Source organism: Trachemys scripta, chromosome 9 (assembly GCF_013100865.1).
Source record: "Trachemys scripta elegans isolate TJP31775 chromosome 9, CAS_Tse_1.0, whole genome shotgun sequence".
Lineage (NCBI taxonomy): Eukaryota > Metazoa > Chordata > Testudines > Emydidae > Trachemys > Trachemys scripta.
Genome location: NC_048306.1, coordinates 21,329,252 through 21,346,427, shown reverse-complemented (window position 1 = coordinate 21,346,427; position 17,176 = coordinate 21,329,252). Strand labels below are relative to the sequence as shown.

At 40.7% G+C, this 17,176-nt stretch overlaps 1 long non-coding RNA gene across 1 annotated transcript; it reads left to right on the top strand.

The window, feature by feature from the left end:
• LOC117883226 lies at positions 1-4,217 on the top strand. Its single transcript, XR_004647211.1, has 3 exons — positions 1-253; positions 3,056-3,201; positions 3,310-4,217. It is a non-coding gene; the product is annotated as an uncharacterized LOC117883226 (long non-coding RNA).
• Positions 4,218-17,176: the final 12,959 nt, after the last annotated feature.

The following is a 17,176-nucleotide window of genomic DNA, read 5'->3' as shown; positions in this document are numbered from 1 at the left end:
AGCCACACAGCATTTATGTCAAATACTGAATAGCAGAAGCATCTCCTTCACAAACAACTATCAGAATGCTCAGAAAAGCTTGAACAAAGAACATTCACCCCTGTGGGACACGTTCTCCAGACTCAGCGTCAGTTCCTGAACAATTCAGACCAGGCCGTGAAATGAAGGAGGGACAAAAGTAACTCTGAGCCACCTTTGTACTCGCCATATTCTCATGCTACTTAGTGACCTGTCTTCTCCCCTTCTTCCCCAGGTAAGCTGCTCTAATTTACATTCTGACTTCAGTGGCCACTTAGGCACTATCCAGCTTCCCAGACTAGCTGGACCAAAGCATGCCATATGCACACTGTCTCCCTCCCCAGCACACCTTCTATGGTGGCAGCTTTGGGAAGAGCTGATGCTGCAGCCCTATGCCACTTAGAAACTCCTTATGCTGGGGGTATTCCCCGAGAACCATTTCTGCCTCCTTTCCATAATGGGTCCCCATGCAATGGAGAAACATCCCCATTATTCATAAACTTGAAGGAGGCTGTTATACATTTAGCAGGGATAGGTGTAGCAGACTTCTCTGTTTTTCTCCAGTTCCCCTCTCGCGAGGTTCTAAAGCATGCTGCCCTTGTTTGCACTCACATTTCTAGTATTTATGTCCGGGTGCCCAGAAACCTTTGGGCTGGCAACAGGAGCAGCAGCCTGTTATTTTAGTATCAACTCCTGCCCTTGGAAATGATTAAAATCCAGCACGTCCTCTGAATGAGAAATGAAATGTATTCTGCAGTAAACCTTACAAGCAGCTCACATCACTGTCAACTAAGTTACACCAAGGATGTGCAAAGAAAATTCCCACTAAAAAAAAACTGAATTAGAAATGCATTGCAATAGAATTTGATTTTCCTGCAATTTTATTAGCTGCAGGTTCATAAACTACCATAGAAAAAGGAAGGGAACCCAAATCATTCCTAACATGCTATGAAAAGGCAGCAAAGCACAGGGGACAAAAAGAGCATTTAAAAAAATATTAAATCTACAAATTATAATTTTATCTCCCTCTGGCAGTAAATATCTCCTACAGATGTGCTGAGGTTATTAGCTCATAAAATGCCAAGGAAAATGAGTTCTCTATTGAATCCCAAACAACCCTCCCAGCTACACTCCCATCAGAGTCACAACAGGAAACGACATGCTGAGAGACATTTGCCCCCACCAAAATCTGCACTGTTTTCAGAACGATAGTATGGCCGCAGTGAACTTAGCACTGACTGGGTCCTGGCTGGAAGGAAGGACTTACAACTTGTCCTCCAATAGCCACGCCACTCCTCTTCACAAGCCAGGAGTGACATTCATACATTCCAAAGCCAGAAGAGACTACTGTGATCATCTAGTCTGACCTCCTGTATAACGCAAGCCAGAGAACTTGCCCAAAATTATTCCTAGAGCAGATCTTGTAGAAAAACATCCAAGCTTGATTTAAAAATTGTCAGTGATGGAGAATCACTGACATTGGTAAATTGTTCCAGTGGTTAATGTCAAAAATTTACACCTTATTTCCAGTCTGAATTTGTCTAGCTTCATCTTCACCCACTGGATCATGTTATACCTTTCTCTGCTACATTGAAGAGTCCACTATTAAATATTTGTTCCCCATGTAGACACTTACAATTTATAATCAAGTCACCCCTTAAGCTTCTCATTGTTAAGCTAAATAGATCAAGCTCTTTGAGTCTATCACTATAAGGCATGTTTTCTAATCCTTTAATCATCCTCGTGGCTCTTCTCTGACAGGTTCTCCAGGCGATGGTTGCCTTACACATTCCTTTGCGTAAGGATCAAAGCTATCCAGTTGGGTCCTGAACAATTCCAGTTTCAGGCCCCAGTTCTACAATTATCTCTACATGGGCAGACCCTTGCATGGAAGCCCATTAACTTCAAAGGTCTTCATGGAGCCCATTGCAGGATGGAGGCATGAGGGATTACATTCTGCCCAAAATTCTCTCTGTACTTTCAATTAGAAACATTTCTCTTCACCTCGTCTCTTTAAATATCTGCCATGTGATGCTAACAGCCACATTCCAACCCAGAAGTAGCTGCGTTCCAAGGTTGAGCAAGCGATCCTGGTACACATAATTTCATAAAGAAGGGTCCTGTAGGATGAAAAGCTCTAGAGAAACGTACAGTTATCAAAGATTAAACTGAAACTGCTCCTAAAGGAAAATAACTGATGTGCTGTCACCTGCACGACACATGCCTTCAGTACCTAGCTTGAGGATGGGATAGAAATCATTTCAGTTGTTGTTCAGCTCCCTTAAGTGAATCCATTTGAAGGAAACTTTACAGTAGTTTAGTACTGTAACAATAGGATATGCTTGCTTTCTGGCATATTGGTTTATTTGGCTTTAAGGTGGTAAAATGATTCAGCAAAACATTACAATCACAGTCAGCATGGTCTTTTCTTTACCCTAGGGCTCACTGTAGTGCTACAATCCTGGGTACAGGGTCCTGACTTTCCCAGAAGCATCCTGTCCCCCTAAATAGCCGATCTTATAGTTAGAATTGGCCATAATTTTTCATATTAAAGATTTTCATCAGAAAGTGGCCTTTCTTAAAAAATAACATATTTCCCCCCCAAAAATTTTTTTTGACATTTTTCACTTTTCACAAAAATTGTGCTTTTGGAAAATTGTGCTTTTTTATTTAAACCCCCACCCAAATAAACTACAACAATGTTACCAAAATGGTTGTTGAAATTTTTTATTTACTGAAAAGCAGATTTTTGGCTAACAAAAAATTTGGATAACCATGTCAGTAACATTTTCTATAGACGTATAGAAACAAGATAGAAAAAATTGTATAAACATTTTTGGGTGGGGGCGGGTAATTAATCCATTTCAACCACTTTAAAAAGAAACCAACTTCAAATTTTTGAGTTTTTTCCCCCAGGAATGTAGGCTATTGTCCAACCAGCTCTACTTTTATAGTTGTTCCTTTGAGCTTCTGTTTAAAGGGAGTGGGAAGCTGAGCTGGCATTAACCCTTAATTAAATGTGGATCCTTTCACAAAGGTAAAGACACTTTAAAGAAGGTTGACAAGTGGCCATGTGACAGGAGTCCAACTGGCAGCCTTCTGAACAGTCTCAGTAGATGAGCCAAGGACTGACTGAGCTATGGAGACTGGACAGTCTTCTCACCCCAATGAAGTCCTGTTCAGGTCAGTGTTGAGGCACATTGGTGGTGGACAGTGTTGACAAAGGGTGGTGGGTAGATTGCTTGCAACATAGGTTCTAAAATTTTGAATTGTTTCCTGGTCTCTTCACAGATGGCCTAACAGGTAACTGACAGAAGTGTCTGCCCGTTGATCGGTTCTTGGTCCCACACTCTTCAATATCTTCATCAATGACCTGGAAGAAAACAACATTGTCCCTGATAAACTTTGTAGATGACACCAAAATTGGGGGAGTGGTAAAAAATGAAAAGGACAGAGCGATCAAGATAGCTTGGTAAACTGGACTGTGACCCTAAGAGCATCCCTATGTCAGAAGGCAACAGGCTCCCTGGTATCTAACAGTGAGTTTCAGCTGGCCCAGGTGTCATGTAATATATCACTGGAAAACTAATGATTCACTGATCAGTAGCATTCTTGTGGGATGTATGTACGATCAACCCACAAAGGATTATACAGATGTGCTCAAATTATGTGACTACAATGTATTTAAACCAGGCATGTCAGAGGCAGATGATAAACAGGTTTTCTCTAGACAAAGGAAACAGGCCAACATCTCAAAACATTGTAAAAATCACCAGAATGGGAAAAGACAGCATGAAGTCTACAGCAGGCACCATGGTGTCCACACCCAGCAGGAAAAAGGAACTTTATCTGGGGATATGTCTCAGAAGAATATCTTTCAAAGGCTTACTTGACTATAAAGAGAGACGAGGACCAAACCCCTAAGTTATCCTTCATTAGATGAGACAAGGAAAACCATCGCCTTGGACTCTGTGAGGATCCTGACTAAAAGCTAGTTAGCCATTTCTGAAAAGGGAAGATTGGTGAGGAAACCACCTTGAACAAAAGACTGTAGCTTGTTAAGTTAGGTCTTAGCCGTTAGAAAGCATATTTTTACTTCTGTTTGTTTGTAACCCTTTCTATCTTTAGCCCTTATATACTTCAACTCACTTAAAACCATTCTCTTTTTAATTAAATAAACTTGTTTTTACTTTTTATCTAAACCAACTCAATGCTACGATTGAAATAAAAGTGTTTGTCAAACTCCAGTTAAATTAAAAAACTGCAGTGTGTTGACTCTTTAAAGAAGCAATCAACTTAATAACTTCTGTGAGTGTTCCAGGAGAGACTTGGACACTACAGAGGCAGATGGTTTGAGGAAAATTCGGGATTAGAGTAGTGGTGGAGTCACACTGCAAACAGTAACTAAGCAGCGAAAGCCAGGGTGGAACCTGCATGTTTCTATACTGGTGGTTGGTGTCCAGGCTGTGAGTCACAGCCGCTTTACCAAGGGTCATGGTGGAGTCTCCATCAATGACAAATTTTTAAATCAAGCTTGGATGTTTTTCTAAAAGATCTGCTCTAGGAATTTCATTTGGGGGAGTTCTATGGTCTGACCTATACAGGAAATCAGACTAGATGATCACAATGGTCCCTTCTGGCTTTAGAATCTATAAATCTATGAAAGTCCAAGATTACTTTGGGGGTAAATTTTAGATGCAGACCAGCAAAACCTTATTCTTATGGAATATTGTGTATGGGGGGGGGATCAGGCATAAGGGCCCCTAATTTCCCTATCCTTCTAGCTGAAGTGATGGCAACTAGCAAGTCAACCTTCATAGATAAATTTGGTCAGCAAGCATGTCACTGGAGGTTCAGACATGAACTCGGTTAACATCAAGAGGATCAACAGAAGATCCCCTATCAGAGCAGGTCTAGCTACTGGAAGGAAGGTTCTAAAGAGGCCTTTTAGCAAATATATGATCAATAGATGTGTGTAAATGGGGTGGTTGTCAGTTGGAGGGTGAAAAGCACCAATAGCCACCAAGTATACTCATAGGGATCTAAGGGAAAAATCTGAGGTCTTAAAGGAAAGATGGACAGCCCCACTATTTTAGACAGATTCCTCTGAGGACACTGAGACCAAATGGAAAACCTCTCTCTTAGCCACTAACACTTTCTGGTGGATTCCTTTCTGCTATTGTTGAGGCTGACTATGAATGGGTTGCAAACATGCTTGTTCTAGGTTTGATGCCCATCCAAATACCACATCATGAGGCAGAGGGAATCTGGATTGGGATGTCTGACCTTGCCTGTTTCCTGGGTCAAGAGGTATGGAAAGGATTGGATACTGATGGGTGTATGAGCTGACATCTGGAGAAGACTGAGAAACAAAAACTGTCTGGCCCATCTGGGAGCAATGAGGATTATCACCACTCCATCCTGCTGGGTCTTCCTTAGACCCCAAGGTAAGAATAGAATGGGGAGGAAAGCGAACCTTAAGTGTCCCGACCATGAGATTAGGAGGCATCTCCACAGGAATGCTGAGCCCTGTGAAGCAGTACATCTTGCGTTTTCTGTTCTTCTGGGAAGAAAACAGGTCCCAACAGTGAGACCCCCATTGTCAGAATATGCTCCACAAACATGCAGTTGTGTAGTTTCCATTTGTGGCCATTAGAGAAGTGCTTGCAGAGGCTGTCCCTAGTGCACCATGTACTCCTGGGAGGTGTAGTGCTGGTAGGGTGATCTGGTGACAAATACTCCAGTTCCACAGATTACCTCCTCCACGTGTAGAAAAGCCTAATCCACTGCTTAACTATCCTTATAATTAGAATGTTTTTCCTAATATCTAACCTAAATCTCCCTTCCTGAAGATTAAGTCAATTACTTCTTGCCCTACCTTCCACAGATTCACAGAACAATTGATCGCTATCCTCTTTATAACAGCCCTTAGCATATTTGAAGGCCACTATCAGGTTTCTTCCCAGGCCTCAGTCTTCTTTTCTCAAGTTGAAAAGTGCTTAATTCTTCTCATAGATCAGGTTGTCTAAACCTTTTATCTTTTTGTTGTTGTTGTTGTTGTTGTTGCTGTCCTCTGGACTCTTTCCAGTTTGTCCACATCTTTCTTAAAGTGTGGTGCCCAGAACTGGACTCCAGCTGAGAATCCATGAATCTGTGGATAATTAGAATGTCCAGTGTTAAATTGCATAGGATAAAGAATAAAATATAAAGGATATAAAACCCCTGGAGTTCAGGGTATAAGCCAACTGCAAACTTATAGAGCATAGGAAGAACCTTTCCCTAAAAGCAGGTTTTTCCATCACTGTTCATTCTGGTACTTGGGGCATCTCCTCATTCCCACAGAATGTGCACAATGCAGACATCCTCTCTTTTTAAAAAGTCATTATAACCGGTTGCTTTTATAGCTATAGTCCCCCCCCGCTGGCATGTAGAGGGAGCATTGCAAGGAGTCCTCGTTTCTCACATCCCCTCGCAGCCATTCCTTTGGCCCTACTATGGTCTTTCCCAGCCTGCATCTTCTTCTGATTCTTCTATGGTTTGGCCCTTCGGCCAAGTCATATAAAAGTTTAATCCCGTTCCAGGGTACTCCAAGGCCCAAAATAAACTCCACCACCAACAATACGCTCAACCAATGGCTCAACCAACTGTTAGCTCAACTCACAGTTCTTCTCTCGCTTATCAGGGCACTGACTCCCTGGGAGTCCAAATACGACATAAACCACAATGGTCTTGCCCCTTCTGGCTTCCCTTCAGTCCACTTTTCTCTTGCAGAACACTGGTGCCTGGACTGCCTCCCTGAAGCCTGGGCCCTTGTGCCAGCAGCCCACCACAGGGATTTGCTCCACTCTTGTGCCTCAGATTTCTAGCCACAACCCCAACACAACCACTCTCCTCCACATAGCCAGCTCCAACTCAGCTCCCTCAAGCGCCTCACAAGGCCCAGGGACCTCAGGGAGGATTATCTAGCTCTGCCCCCTGTAGCGGGAAAGCAATCAGTCAGTCACCCCATAGGTGGAGCATGTCTCTAATTACAGTTTTTTCTCTTCTCTTGGGGGAAACTCCATCACAGTCATGCATAGTCTTTTTTTCTCCTCCCCTATGGAAGAACACAGACATACCTGCCTTCCTGTTTTCCATGTGAATTCAGTGCTGCTTTGAAGTTCCATGATTGACAGTCCTTGAAACTGAAGCCATCTTTCTACCCACAGAAAAAAATATAGCACTGGCAGCAATATCGTAAGCCCTATGCCTCCCTGGCAACATGCATCCAATATGTCCTGGAGGAGCCATCTGTAGGAAAAGCAGAGTCTCTATGGCCCATTCCAGCCAGGACTTTCTCTTCCGACTGACCACAAAGAGGAGAAAGAGCAGTTAGTGACAAACATTGATGAGGTCATCTCTCTACTGTGGAAAGGACTCAGGGCCACCAACTTATTTAACCACCATCTTCTTTGCTGTGCATTTATAACGTTCATTCTTAGCTTCCTTCCATGCTATACAGCTCAGATTTGCTCTCAAATTATATATGTAGCCTAACATGATTGCCTGTCTTGTTCATTCAACATGAGTATCCCTCCCGCCTCGCACGTGGGGCTTCTTCGTGAGAGACTTGCCAGATGAGTGTTCGGTCCAAAGATGGCAATGAAGAAGCTAATAAGAGGTATATTATGGGGCAAGTCTATTGGGCAAAGTGGGTAGTGGCCATTTTGCTGTCCCTGCTGACATGTCATGTAAACTTTGGCAGCGTTCCAGGAGCACTGCCTGCAGAAACTTCTGCACCTGTTTGTGCCACGACTTCATTAATTATTTGATAATCATCAGAAATGCTCTAAACCTCATCATCTTGATGTGTTGAAATCAAAATCCCCTGCAGTGGGCAAGGAACAATTAGGGAAATAGCCATACTACTTATATCCTGTTTATTATCCTTATCTCCTTCCAGTTCTGAATCCCATAAGCATCACTGAACCAGACTCCAGACTGCAAATTATATGATATTTCCATTCTAATGTTGTTACAAATGAGAAGCTCAATGAATTTTTTTTCCCTCTAGCTGGCCTTCATACAGCAAAATACCCAATAGCAGCAATGACTTTGATGGTATTTATATAACAACAACAAGAACAGCTTGATGGAATTATGTAAGGGACATATTTTTACAAGAAAAAGATATATTCCAGCAATTAATTCTAATGCACCTCAAACAGGGTTTTCTTCCACATAAGACAGGTACAATGTTGGGTTCTTTCCATTTATAGTGACTAATGCAAGAAAGATCTCCACTATGCCTTGATACTTTTTTTAAATCTTCTTAACCATTCCATTGACAGAATTATAAAACTAAGGACCTCATGGTAAGTAAAGATCATATGGTACTCTTTAGAAGTGGTCCTAAGTAAAGCACAGGATCTGGTCCAGGCGGTCAATATAGCTGAAATACTTGGTAATAGCGGCCCTAATGTAATTAAATTCAACATCTTTGTAGAGGGAAAAGTGCCAAAGAAACCCATCACAGTAGATACAGTGTACTTGGATTTCGGAAAGCCCTACAGGGTCCCACACAAAATGCTCTTGAGCAAACTAAGCTGTCATGGGATAGAAGGAAGGTCCTCTCATGAATCAGTAACTGGTTAAAAGATAGAAAAGAGTTGGAATAAATAGTCAGATCTCAAGAATCTATGCTGGGACCTGTGTCATTCAATGTATTCAAAAATTAAATGGAAAAAGGTGTGAATAGTGAGGTGACAAGATTTGCAGATGATATAAAATGTTTGGCCTTAATCTTTTTAAGCCTCAAATATATTCTAAAAATAAATAAAATTAAATCTTTAAATAAGGTAATAATTCTTATCTATGTGAAAGGACTGATGTGAGGTATCACACATTAAAAATAGGGATATAATTGCAATTTTTAATAAAGGAGTATTACTACTTCCTTGCCTCACTGGCATGTATTGCAATTCGGTATGTTCGTGTTTGGAAAGCACTAGACTTGTAAAAGGATTTTTATTTACCATTCCATTTGGGAAGGTGGCTGCTTTTCAGATGGAGCTCTGTTAGTATATCATACAGAGTAAGATAAATAATTCAACTTTCATAAATTCTCATCTCCCCTCCAGCAAAGATTGCTTCCCTGGTCTATTTCTCCTTCTTTTAAAAACTAACTTTAAAGTACCATTTAAGAGAAGAAATTTACTCAGATAAAACAGAGTTAAGAATTTGGATTAAACCAGTAAAAGGTCAAGATCCAATTGTCCTCTGACTTACACCCGTGTGGATCAGGAGTAGCTCATCTAAAGTCAATGGAGTAACAGTGTAAATGAGAGGAGACTCACATCCTCTGTTTTTATTCGTTTGGCCAGTTCCTTAAGTCAATTTTACCTGAGAAAATTAATTACTGGTATAAGTGAGAAGACAATATGGCCTTCAGTCTTCAACTCACCCACTGTGCTCACATATTTTTATTACGTGTTCCTCAGATTGGGGGTATTTCCGAACTGGATATTGCTTCCTGAAAAATCACACAAGCACAAGTGTGTGTGAAGGAACTTAGATGTGCAAGGCTTAATTCAGAGTGTCCTGGCTTTCATCAGATATTTTAGCATAGCAATGTGTATGTTTGGGTGGGAAAAGAAAATAGATGGATTGGTCCTAAGGGACATCCAAGTCAGATGTACCAAATCTATCATAAATATAAAATGTTACCCAATGACACAATCCTGTGCAACTCTAGGCAGGTCAGAAAAACAGGGATTAAACATGAGTAGAGAAAGTGGAAATAAATAATACTTTTTTTGAAGTATCAGAGGGGTAGCCGTGTTAGTCTGAATCTGTAAAAAGTAACAGAGAGTCCTGTGGCATCTTTAAGACTAAGAGAAGTATTGGGAGCATAAGCTTTCGTGGGTAAGAACCTCACTTCTTCAGATGCAAGAAGTGAGGTTCTTACCCACGAAAGCTTATGCTCCCAATACTTCTCTTAGTCTTAAAGGTGCCACAGGACCCTCTGTTACTTTTTTTGAAGAACACCTGCTGACTTTACGTACAGGATGTTGGCTCAAACAAGAACCTCCTGAAGCAACAGAGCTTCCAGCAACGCTGCAGACTGGGCCACTTGCTCCCTGTAACTACTACATCTTCAGCCACCCACTTCATAACAACTAGAAGAGCTGTGCTTGTAGCATTGGATGATGATGAAGAATGTTTTGGTGTAATGTTGTAATGTTTTGGTGGTTTCTTTCTGAGAGATTTCTTCCTGATAGAATTCCAGACATGCTTGTCCTCCCGACTTTAACCCTTTCTCCATCCTAGGTGTCTTTGCAATGTAGACCCCATTCCTTCTGGTGAGGAGGATGAAATAGAACTCTGTTTGGAGTCCATTGAAGTGCCATGATCAGCGGAAGTGATCACTGCCAAGAAACAGGAGGCTATTTCCCCACAAAGGTTGAATACACTGTCTCTTCAGGTAAAGTAGGAATCATACATTGAACCCAGTTCTCCTGTCCATCAATTCAGTACAGATCGCCGCAATGGGACACCTATTTACAGTCATTCTAAGGCCACACCATTGAAATTTTTTATACTCATACATAAACTGCCCTCGATCCACAGAACATGGAGAGGAACAAAAATGATAAAAGGTTTAGAAAACTTGACCTATGAGAAAAATTTGACCTATGGGCCTGTCTGAGAAAAGAAGACTGAGGGGGCACCTGATAACAGTCTTCAAATATGTTAAGGCCTGTTATAAGGAGGACTGTGATCAATTGTTCTCCATGTCCACTGAAGGCAGGGCAAGGAGAGATGGTTTAATTTCTTTCCTAAACATTAGGAAACCTTTATAACTATAGCTCAGTGGTTTGAGCATTGGCCTACTAAACCCAGGGCTGTGAGTTCAATCCTTGAAGGGGCCATTTAGGGATCGGGGCAAGAATCTGTCTGGGGATTGGTCCTGCTTTGAGCAGGGGATTGGACTAGATGATCTCCTGAGGTCCCTTCCAACCCTGATATTCTATGATTTTATGATTCATAAGGACAGTTAAAAGCTTCCGAGGGATTGTAGATTTTTAAAGACAGGTTGGACAAACACCTGTTAGGGATGGTCTCAGCACAGGGGGCTGGAGTAGATGACATCTCAAGGCCCCATCCAGCCCTACATTTCTCTGTTTCTGTGTTCTGTTTTCCCTCTAATTTTCAGAGCAGTCATTTCATATGGCTTCCCTTGGTTAATAGATTCAATCATGCTTACCTGAAGAGTTTATAAAAACATGTTATCCATTATTATATCTCCTTCTCCTGCCTATTAGTCTCACCACAATTAAACTGTATGCACATAAAAAACAACATTATGTCAACTAGGGACCATGGTACAAACACGCAATAATTGTTTCCTACTTCAGTCTTAGAGAAAACAATTACACCAATGATAGAGAGATTATTTTCAGTCAAATAACAAGTGTTGAAAACTATCTGCCTTACAACACAATTTGCCAAACTTAGCTCTGGTGTTAACTGCTAAAATCCCTGGAATTACACTAACACTGATTGGCCTGCTACCTGTGATGAGATGCTGATTCCATCTTGAGTTACTACTTGACAACCACATCACATCAAAGGCCTTTATTTTGCTATGTCCATGTGACCAGGTCTGTACACAAAATATTAAATAAGAGAAATCATCGGTGGCTGTGTTTTGATGTAAATTTGATTCTCTAATAAAGCTACAGGAATTTTAGCTCCTGTGAGATAACATTTATTGAGTTAAGAATAAACTGGCCTAAAGAATGAATTCCTAGTAGGCAAAATCTCCATTCATCCTTCACTGACAGTGAAACATCCTCCAAGGATGCAAAACAAATTAATACCTAATGGACCAAATCAATCCTGGTTAAAGCATAAACCAGTTGTATGGATGACTGAATAAATCTGCCATGACCCAGAACATAACAATGCTGATATGTTGTACAGACACTAACATTGCTCTTTAATTCTTTGGATTTTGTGTATATATAAAAGCCAACCTCTCAAGGAAAACACCAACCTACAAAAAGTAGTATGGGTGATTCAGCAAGAAATACTGATCCCTCAGAAACAGCATTCTTTATTAAAAAGATAAGGGCAGGACTATGTAGCTTAGAGAGGAGATGAATAAGATGGGTACATGGTAGAAATATATAAAGGAATGAATAGTGCAAAAATTGGCATTCTTAAAACCATAAGAACGGCCATACTGGGTCAGACCAAAGGTCCATCTAGCTTAGTATCCTGTCTTCTGACAGTGGCCAATGCCAGGTGCCTCAGAAGGAATGAACAGAACAGGTAATCATCAAGTGATCCATCCCATGTCGCCCATTCCCAGCTTCTGGAAAACAGAGGCTAGGGACACCATCCTTGCCTATCCTAGCTAATAGCCATTAGTGGACCTATCCTCTATGAACTAATCTAGTTCTTTTTTGAACCCTGCTATAGTCTTCACCTTCACAACATCTTCTGGCAAGGAGTTCCACAGGTTGACTGTGCATCGTGTGAAAAAATACTTCCATTTGTTTGTTTTAAACCTGCTGCCTATTAATTTAATTTTGTGGCCCCTAGTTCTTGTGTTATGAGAAGGAGTAAATAACACTTTCTTATTTACTTTCACCACACCAGTCATGATTTTATAGACCTCTATCATATCCCCTCTTAGTCGTCTCTTTTCCAAGGTGAAAAGTCCCAATCTTATTAATCACTCTTCATATGGAAGCCGTTCCATACCCCTAATCATTTTTGTTGTCCTCTTCCAAACCTTTTCCAATTCCAATATTTCTTTTTAGAGATGGGGCGACCACATCTGCACGCAGTATTCAGGATGTAGGCGTACCATGGATTTATATAAAGGCAATATGATATTTTCTGGCTTATTATGTATCCCTTTCTTAATGATTCCCAATATCAGCATTCCTAATCACTCTTCTCATAATGCAATGAAACTGCACACAACAAATGTAACACTGGTAAAAGGAAATAGGTTTTCACACAACGCATAAATAACCTGCAGAACTCAGTGTCCCATCATATTCTTGAGGCCCAAACATTAGCAGGATCAAAAAAAGGACATTTATATGAATAATGAGAATATCTACAGTTATGTTAGTAACAATTAAAGAAAAAATATATGGAATATAAACCCTCTCAAGGCATAAACCAGCCACTAACTGCCTGGGAATAATGAAACAATTTCTTCTGTGGGTAGTTGACCACATACTGGTTCATCATGGGGTTTCTTGCATGCTTTTCTGAAGAATCTTGTTCCAGTCACTGTCAGAGATAGGGTACTGGAGCGATGGACCATAGGTCTGATCTGGTATGGCAATTCCTATGTTCTTCATGCTAAAGCAAAATCCCAGTATAGGGTTAAGAAGCACCGTGTTGTGCCATCTTTTTGGATAAGACATAAAACCAGCAGTGATCAATTGTCATTTAAAATCCCATGGCCATTTTTGGAAGAATAGGGATGTTAAACTCTGTGTCCTGGCCAAATTCCTGCTTGAGTAATTATATTTTCCTTCCCCTGGGGTTTTAATTGGAGACAGCGTCTTTCTTCACTTCTGAGTCTAAATTGCTGCATAGTGTCATTGTGCGGTTTTCATTCCTCTCCATAATAATAATACACAGCTCTTACACAGCCTTTTCATCTATAGATGCCTCCACTTCAGTGGTGGATGAAATTATTCTTGCAGGTAGAAGCTGTGAAGCTAAAACTCCTTAAGCTTTATTTAAAAATTAAATGTATTAAACCACAGCTGGGTTTTCTACTTGATGTTTGGGTCATGCAGCGTCCGACGGCACTGACACAGCAAACCCAGTGTGGTCTTATATGAGATTTCTGTGGGATAAGAATAGCAACATATTTGCTATTTTAATTATCAGACATAGGCCTAACGTGCTACGTTTGCAGTTATTCCAAAGTCCCAGGTTTTGGTTAGAGCCAACCTCTGATTATTATGAAGCACTCACTTCGCTGGCAATTTGGTAAAGGGCATGTCCCCTCCTCAAGAAGACAGCCTCTTGCAGCTATAAACATCCTGTACCATACACCATGGCTGTACATTCCTGGGGAGGCCCTGCTGCATCAGATTAAACTCTCAGAAAAGAAAATGAACGGATGCAATCTTGGCAGCAAAATAGCAATGTGTTAGTTTACATCAGTGATTCAGAGTCCACAGAGTAAACACAGGCTTAATAATCTCATTAGGAACAAATTCCATGGAGTGGCCATTCTGGCAGTGACTTCACTGACAAACCATTTCAACTATTCTGATCCTACTTGGACTGCAATTTACAGAGCAAGACTGGGTAAAAAAAAAAAATAGAATGGGATCAAATACAGTGTCCTAGGTTTAAATTCCAACCATCTACTCCATAGCTTTTGCTATTTTTATACCACCAAAGTCTTCTATCTTATTTTCTTCAAGGTGAATCGCACAAAGGCATATGGAATAAAATGAATTTGCCTCTCTTTGAATTATACTATCATGTTACTACAGCAGATAAATAATAACAGAGCTCTTATCTTATGCTCAGCAAATTTTATTCACAAATTATTTTACGAGTTGGATATGCATGTGAATATATATACACACATGCTCTTATTTAAATAGCAGTGCTCTAATAAAAATACATGAAAGCAAGAAACTGCAGAGTTAAGGAAATATATTATTCCTAGTTACTGAGGTGCACAGTAGGGTTATAGTAAGGTCAAAATCTACTCAGGCTACTTATGTTAACTATAATGTTGCTGACTTTTATAACTATTTCTCTAAATTTTCTTTTATTATGTGTAATGCTTAATGGGAATTTGTTTTCTATATTTTTCATAGAATAAAAAGCTGCTGTAAAAAGCCATGCTGACTTATATTTTAGCTAGCCCACTGCCACTGAACAAATTCTACAGCTAATGTCTCACCATGCAAATGAATGCAGATCCATATCTAATGTGTTGTCATTGAAGGGTATGTAGTTCTATAGCTAATAGATCACTACTGAAACAAACATAGATCCATAATTTGTGTGTTAGCTATGGAAACATTTGTTTCATTGACAACATAATAATTACACCTTTCACTTCTATGTACACCCTAGGGCACTACTGTAAATTAATAATATATTGTAGAGTGTTTTTCATTTTGAAGGATTCTACAGCACTCACAGACTAGTTTGCTGTGTGTGTATACACACACACAAGAATCATGTCATGTGTTGTTGTCTAGTAGTTATACATGATTAGAGTAAGGAACTGAGACTCAGGAGTTTGGAGTTCTGTTCCAAACTCTGACATGGGTATTATAAAATCTACCTCATGGAGCTTTGTATATCTATATTGCTTTGAGATTGTTAGAAAGAAGATGCAGGTATATAAATAGTACTATAATGATTAATCACCTGTCATAGAAATGCAGCAATCTTGCGGTTGGAAGATGGAACTTATGCAACTTCATGGCTAAAGCGGATATTATACTAAACATTTTCTAAAAGACTTTCTGCATTTATTGTAAGTTAATAGTTTCTTGTAAACTTGACAGCCATCTAGGTCCACCACAAATTAGACTTCCCCAACTCATGTACTCTATGCATTTTCCCAGAACAGCCAGGGGCCCTGCACTCATGAGAATACAGCGACTACTCCCTCATGCACAGAAGCTGCAAATTTCCTGATGGTGATTACGGGGTAAGTCCTATACCTGCCTCCCATACTGCAACTGCTATATAGCAGACCCGGCACCTCTCCTTCCCACCAGGGATGGACTATATCTTTGAGACTAATTCCTCACTGAATTCCCATTAGGACAGGGAGACTCATCCTCCTATACTCAAGGCAGTCACTAAATGCAATACATCTAGCTCAAATATATTAGATTTGAGAGGTGGATGGACAATGGCTACAGTAATCTTCATTCTCAGCACTTTACACATTCAAAGCACTACACCAAGAGACTCACTCATTAACGTAGGCAAATTGCATTTGATCTCCAAAGATCATATTTCGGGAACATTTGGGACTGAACCACGCAATGGAGCAGCAGAACACTTCAAAGATCCACTCTAAAAGTCTCCTTCTAACCTCTCAGCATTTCTAAAGTGTCTGTCACCACAGGGTTGTATGCTGCTAAGAAAGGAACGCGAACCAATGCAATAACTGTCCCAGCCCTGCTCTCATGTAAAGTATAGGGCTGAGTGAAGTGATGAGTAACAGTGTGTCACAGAGACATCTAATGGTGAAGCTTGTGAGGTGCAAGGGCTTCTACAGTTTGCCTGGTAGGACTATGGCTTAAAGCCAAAGAGGTCTGCAGTTCAAACCACAGGAGATCCCCAGTTGTAGGATTCACCACCCTGTCCATAGACAACATGTGGAGTTTTACAGACTCTTGAACACTGTGAGAAGGGCAACAGTGAATGTCTATATAATAGATATTAGAGATGAAACAACCCCTATTCAATCACAACGCCACCACGCAGCCAGTGCAGAAGCATTCCTTAGGGCAGGTTTTCAAATGCTGTGTCCTGGTCCTAAACAATCCAATGCTTCCCTTGAGTTTTCCACAGCTTCCTAAGCCCACCTCACCAGCACCAACATTTCCCTGATACTAGGTCTAAATTTGCTTTGCTTAATTTCATTATAACAGTCCCTTTGGACTACCCCAAATAATATAAATAAATAAATTAATGGAGATATCCTATCTCCTAGAACTGGAAGGGACCTTGAAAGGTCATTGAGTCCAGCCCCCTGCCTTCACTAGCAGGACCAAGTACTGATTTTGCCCTAGATCCCCAAGTGGCCCCCTCAAGGATTGAACTCACAACCCTGGGTTTAGCAGACTAATGCTCAAACCACTGAGCTATCCCTCCCCCCCTCAACTGTCCTTTCATGATGATTTAACACCCCTTTAATAGTGGTCCCTTACCTCACTTGGTCACTAGCTAGCCAAGCTATACAAAGGTGAGTGTCAAATCTTTCCTCATGAGTCAGTGTGTTTTGAAACAGGGCTAAGTGTTTGATAGTTCAAAGGTGAGAGCTGGGAGCTGAATGCCTGTAGTGAAAAAATGGAGCCCCTTAGCTAAAAAAATAAAAATGTCTGAGGCATCATAGAAAGGACCTAGAAGGTTCCTCCTCCCCTTCTCCCAG